The sequence below is a fragment of the Amblyraja radiata genome, chromosome 9 (genome assembly GCF_010909765.2).
Source record: "Amblyraja radiata isolate CabotCenter1 chromosome 9, sAmbRad1.1.pri, whole genome shotgun sequence".
Classification (NCBI taxonomy): Eukaryota; Metazoa; Chordata; class Chondrichthyes; order Rajiformes; family Rajidae; genus Amblyraja; species Amblyraja radiata.
The window spans coordinates 27,309,390-27,316,097 of record NC_045964.1 but is presented as its reverse complement, the minus strand read 5'-3'; positions in this window follow the sequence as shown (position 1 = coordinate 27,316,097).

Below are 6,708 nucleotides of genomic sequence, written 5' to 3'. Positions count from 1 at the left end.
ATACCAAAATATAGAGTAACAGATGTCTTAAGTAAGGAGCTGATTAGGATCAAGTAACTTTTGCTACCGGAGTTACAGGTAAAGTTGGGAGCATGTAAACAGCTGGGCGGAAGCTTCAAAGGAAAGATTAAAATGTGAGTCTTTTCACTTCAGGCCATACCTGTAGTTTAGGATCAATATGTTTCAAATATTATTAGTATCTAAAGTCAAAACACTAGGATAAAGATATAGGTTTCGTCCACTGCCCCTTAGAGCTTTTTTAGTGCTATTGCATCATGAGCTGCAGGCTATATAAAGTACCGTACAATTAAAGTTACAAATATTTTACCATAATTGCCATAAGGTGATTCATACAAAGACTGATATATTTACAACCGTTTGCTGCCTGGTGGAATCTAACATAGGAATATTTTAAATACATTTTGCGGAATCAAGTTGTAACCCAATGCAAAGTTAATATATTTATAGCTTAAGAGCTATCTTTACTTTGCTTTCGTTATGTGTATTGCAGCTATATATTTAAATCTTGTGTCAGCCAACTTTGAGAAACCTTATGGCATACAAGAAGAGCTAGATTAAGCAAAATGTGTTATTTTAATACAGATATTCTGTAAATTTGTGGGATAGCACCCAACATAATTCAAGATAATCCATTCACCACAGAGGGAAACAGATCACAAAATCCAACATTAAAATTCTGAGATTGTTGGATACCACAATGGGAGGTAACACTTTTGTGCAAATATAATTACACACCAATTACATATATGCAAAAGAAAGCAATATTCCACCATTCACGCCTATCCCCTTCCCATCAAATCCACCCCGTCATGTCCCCTTCTCCCTCTACTGTCCCCTCTATCTCACCTTGCCCATCACCCCAGACCTCTTCTACCCCCCTCCCTATCCCCCTGCACCCCACCACCCCTCTACCCCATTTCCTCCCTCTCTCCCCTCTCCCTCCCTCCCTCATCCCTCTCTTGCCCCTCCCTCCCTCATCCCTCTCTTGCCCCTCCCTCCCTCATCCCTCTCTCCCCCCCTCCCTCCGTCTTCTCTCCACCACCCCCCCCACCATGCTGTGGGCCGGGCTGCAGCGCGTTATGGCTACTCCAGGTGTCCGCGCCCGGAGGCAGTAGCTACTGGAGCGCTACCCATCCCGGGACCTGCGGTGTTCCTCGCCAGCGGGTAGACAGCGGGGCTCAGCGCTGCTCCCCTTCTCCCTCTACCACCCCTTCTCCCTCCTCCCCATTTCCCTCATCCTTCTCCCCTCACTCCCATTCCCTGCCCCAGCATGTTGTAGAGCCCGGTTCTCATACTTGGCCCAGCCCTGGCTGTAGGCGGCCGAAGCACTCGCGGACCTGGGCCTCGACGGAGCCGGGCTCGCTGTGCCAGGGGCGGGGTGAGGGTGGCGGGCGGCTGAGCCAGAGGTGCCCGCAGAGCAGGAAGCGGAGGCTGTGCTCCAGGATGGCGGCAGCCCGAGGCGCTGGTACACCATGACCAGGCAGTGGGCTTGGGCACAACTCCAACCCTCAGCTCGGCCGCCGCCTGGGCTCCAGTCCAGGCCCCAACATCTCCGGGCTAGTCCTTGGTTCCAGCCCAGGCCCTGTCCCCGGGCTCATCCTTGGCTCCAGTCCGGGCCCAGTCCCCGGTCTCGACCTTGGCTCCAGTCCGGGCCCAGTCCCCGGGCTCGGCCCACTGCTCCAGCCCAGGCCCAGTCTCCGTGCTCGGCCAGTGGCACCACCCTTACCACCAGGTACTGCGCGGCCGCAGCTCCTCGGGCGGCGGCGCCACTCCTTCACTATGGCGACCTCCAGCCGATTGACAGCAGACACGGCCAATCTGTGCGACGATGGTGCCAGGAAGGGATGTCGCCGTCCTGGCGATGCCCGTTCCTGACTAACAGGAGAGACCAATCTGCGTGACAGCGACTGACTGCAAATTGCGCATGCGTATTTTTTACAATTTCTAAACCTTAATAACTTTTACAATATACCATCGATCGGAACGAAACTTGTTGCACTCGCAGCACAGGAGAACAGTGAGTAAGCTGGCGAAAAACCGGGGCGCGATTGCGTACCATTTTTGGGCAAATAGAAGAACCACGCAAACCGGAAGTGCACAAGAACAGAGTTTTAGTTATGTAGAGATTACAATTGAACTGTCCAGTGTACAGATACATGATAAAGGGAATCTGCTGTTGGACTAGAGGTTTAAAAGAGGACTTCAGATATAACTCCGTCTCCTGCCACCTGTCGATGTTTTCAGATGACTCTGCAATTGTGGGCTGCATCAGTGAGGGGAGGGGAGCTGAATACAGAGGTGTAGTCAATTAATTTTTGTGTGGTGTGGGCTGAATCACCTGCTGCTCAACCAAGTCTAAGGAGTTGGTGATGAACTTTAGGAGAGGATGGTCTCCTGTCTCCATCAATCAGAATCAGAATGCTTTATTGTCATTGCATGTGTCACATACAACGAGATTACTGTGTCTCTCCATTTAAAAGAACTTCAAACATTCACATACTCATACCTTTTACACTCCCTCCCTCCCCAAACCCACCCATGGATTCACATTTACATAAATTAACTGTCTCCCACCCCCCCCCTCCTTGGTCATAACCCACTCCCGAGACAGAGTTCAGTTCCAAGATTGCTGATGGGTAAAAGCTGTTCTTGAGTCTGGCAGTGCGTGACTTTAGCGAACTGTACCTTTTTCTCGAGGGCAGCAGTGTGAAAAGGTGGTGACAAGGATGTGTAATGTCTTTCACGATATTACAGGTCCTGCTGCGGCATCTGGAGTGGTAAATGTCCTCCAGAGGGGGCAGGGGGAGTCCAATGATACCCTGGGCAGTTTTTATCACTCTCTGGAGAGCTGCTCTGTCAGCTGCTGAACAGTTCCCAAACCAGGCAGTTATGCAGTAAGTCAGTATGCTTTCTACCGAACAGCGGTAGAAAGACTCCAGCAGTTTAGCAGACAGATGGGCCTTCCTCAGTGTTCTGAGGAAGTAAAGTGTGGTGTGGATGTGCAATTTACCAGGGAGTACAAATACCTTGGAGCGTACCTGGACAGTAAACTGGACTGGTCCAGAAACATGGAGGCCCTGTACAAGAAAGGACAGAGCCGGCTGTAATTTTTGAGAAGGCTCCGCTCCTTCAACGTCTGCAGTCAGATGCTGTACCATCTTCTTCACCGCCATGTGCTGGGGCAGCAGGGCGAAGGCTGCGGACACCAATAGGATCCACAAACTCATCAGGAAGGCTGGCTCCATCCTGGGGGCGGAGTTGGATTCATGGGAGATGGTCTTGGAGGGGAGGATGCTCCTCAAACTGCGAACCATCCTGGACAATATAGCTCACCCCTTCCAAGATACACCGATCAACCTGAGGAGTACCTTCAGCAACAGACTGGCTTCACTAAGATGAAGGACAGAACGCCACAGGAGATCCTTCTTCCCTGTGGCTATCAAACTTTACAACTCCTCCCCTTCTGTCGTGGGGTAGACCGACACTGACCCCCGTCCCCCTCCCCAATCTTTGCACATCCACCAAGCCTTTCCACTCGTCACTTTAATTTCATGTTTCATGTATTTTGTGTTTTTATGGCTATTGGCAGATCAATTTCCCTCCTGGGATAAATAAAGTTCTATTGTATCTTATATGAGTGGATGCAGATCCACTTCTGGAGCCAGTATGCAGAGAGTCGTTTGACTTGGCACCATCTATAAAATTTTACAATGGTATACAATTTTGTTCAGACTGATATGTCTGAATGACAATAAAGGATACTTTACTTTACTTTATCTTGCTATTAGAGCCACTGAAAGCTCAGCGCCATCCATGTAGGCTGAATGTAGGTGCAACCAAAAACAGTCACTCTGAGTTTGATTTGTTCAGTGTAGTGAAAACCAAGTTAAGAACACCCAATGCAGTATATTGGATCAGAAATACAAATGAATCGATGTTTCATTCCATAGAATTCTTTGAATCCCTGGAGAGTGGAAAAGGTAAAAAGACAAATGTTGCACAGGAACCTACAGAGAGATGGGAAGTGGTTGATGTAGATCAAGGGTTCCCTACCTGGGGTAAATATACCCCCAGGGGGTAAATTTCACCTACCCAGGGGGTAAATATGTTGATTCTGGATATGTACGTATTTTTTCTCATTGACTGACTGTGTTTGGTTCTGGTATACCTCATCTGTTCATCATTAGTTGTTCATAAATAAGTGAAATAACATTGTTATGTGCTATTAAAGTTGCCTGGGGTAAACGGGATGAAAAAGGTTGGGATGTAGATGGACGAATGGTCCAGGGAGTTGTAAAGGGAACTACACAAATGATGTTCGATCAGCTAGATATTTCGAGCATTCTCTTTTAATTTAGGTTTCTAGCAACAGTAATGTTCTATATCTGTCGTTTTCAATATTGTTTCTTGACATGTACCAAAGAAGCAGGCACTTTGAACATATAAATGCATAACAAGGTGGGTGAGCAGCAGGCAAAATTAACCATGTGGGATTAAAATATTGCAGCAGTAACAGAAACCTGGCTAGGGATAGGGTGAGAATTGGTTCTAAATATTTTTTGAGTATTCTTGCTTGCAAGATGTTCAACAAAGATAAAGAGAAGGCAGAAAAGGAAATAAAAATATTATATAGATGGATAAGGGACATGCTGGAAGACATGGACAGAATCAAGAATAAGAACAGAGAAAATTTGCAATACCTAGCAAATCTAGCAACCTCAGTGGAACGAGAAACAGATTTAATGTTTCAGGTTAATGACCCTTGATCAGACCTGTAAAAGTGATAAAACAAAGTTGTTAAGTCGCAGAAAAGAGGAGTGGTAGAGAGCAAAAAAAGTAGAATTCTATGCATGGGTTCTAGGGCAGAATTTATCCATTTAAAGTTCAGAAACAATACAAGGAACTAATTTACAGGACAGTGGGGAGAGACAAATGTGGGATTAACCAATATGCTCTAACATTATATGCCCCACCCCCCCCCCTCCCCCACATTGCTGCTAACATACAATCATAATATTTTCAACTGTTTCAAAGTTCACAGGAAGAGAAGTTTTGAATATTATTCCACTGACCAATAAGTTATAGGAGGTCAATGCATCTGGTACAGCCATGGGCGGAGTGCTGGAACTGATCAATGGTAGCTGGCAGCCCCTCGACATTTTCAGTCATCACCTGAGCCCCCCCCCCCCCGAGCAGAAATACAGCGCTTTCAACCGGGAGCTCTTCGCTCTCTACCTGACTATCCGGCATTTCCGCTACTTCCGCGAGGGCAGGGATTTCTCAGCTTTCACCGACCACAAGCCACTCACGTTTGCCTTTTCCAAAGTGTCTGATCCTTGGTCAGCCTGACAGCAGCGCCACCTGACTTACATCTCAGAATACACGACTTGCATCCAGCACATCGCAGGCAAGAACAACCAGGTCGCAGATGCGTCGTCCCGCATCGCCATCAATGCCATCCATGCTCTGGCCCCAGGTGTCGACTACAAGGCCGTGGCGGCCGCCCAGCAAGAGGATGAAGAGATGCTCGCCTACCGCACCGCCATCTCAGGCCTGCTGTTGGAGGATGTGTGATTCGGGCCCGCTGACACCACAATCTTCAGTGACGTGTCTATGGGACAGCCAAGACCCATCATCTCCTCTGCCTGGCGCCGCCGGATTTTCAACATGGTTCACGGCCCAGCTCACCCTTCCATCCGGACAACAAAGGCACTGATGGCAGTCAAGTTCATGTGGCGCGGGTTGCGCAAACAGGTCGGCAACTGGGCCAAAGTGTGCATCCCCTGTCAAACCTCCAAGATTCAGCGACACATCAAGGCGCCGCTGCAGAACTTTGCCCTGACACACCGGCGTTTCAACCACATCCACGACGACATTGTTGGACGGCTGCCCCCATCCAGATTCATGAGATGGCCGGAAGCTGTCCCACTCTGATACCTCCTCTGCGAGGTGCCCGCACCACCCAATGGATCGCCCACTTTGGTGTGCCGGCGGACTCTCCTCCGACAGAGGTGCGCAGTTCACCTCCGAGCTGTGGTCAGCAATGGTCCGGCTGCTGGGCACTAAGCTGCAACCCACAACGGCCTACCACCCGCAAGCAAACGGCCTAGTGGAACGTTTTCACCGGCACATGAAGGCATCCCTCAAGGCATGGCTCACGGGCCCAGACTGGATGGACGAATTGCCGTGGGTCATGCTAGGTATACGCACTGCCCCAAAGGAGGACCTGGCAATTTCCTCGGCCGAGCTGGTGTACGGCACCCCGCTTACGGTCCCAGGAGATTTTATCATGGCATCTCGTGGACATCAAAAACCGCCCATGACCATGCTGGCGCTTGTCCGTGAGAAGGTGGGCACACTTTCTCCAGTCCCACCAGGGTCTCACAACCACGTACATCCCACCCGACCTCAAGGATTGCCAGTACGTTTTCCTTCGCCGGGATTCCCACCGTACACCACTGCAAATGCCTAACAAGGAACCCTTCAGACTACTGCAAGACGATGCCATGGCTTCCATCATCGACATGGGAGGCAGACACGAGTGTCTCCATGGACCGTCTTAAGCAAGAGCGGCTGGCGATGAGGAAGTCATTGAGGTAGATGAACACAAAGTCCAGCCCGTGATGAGCCGTTGGAAAATTTGGGCGGCGTTCTTTAGGCCAATCAGCATGCGCAGGAACTCAAAGA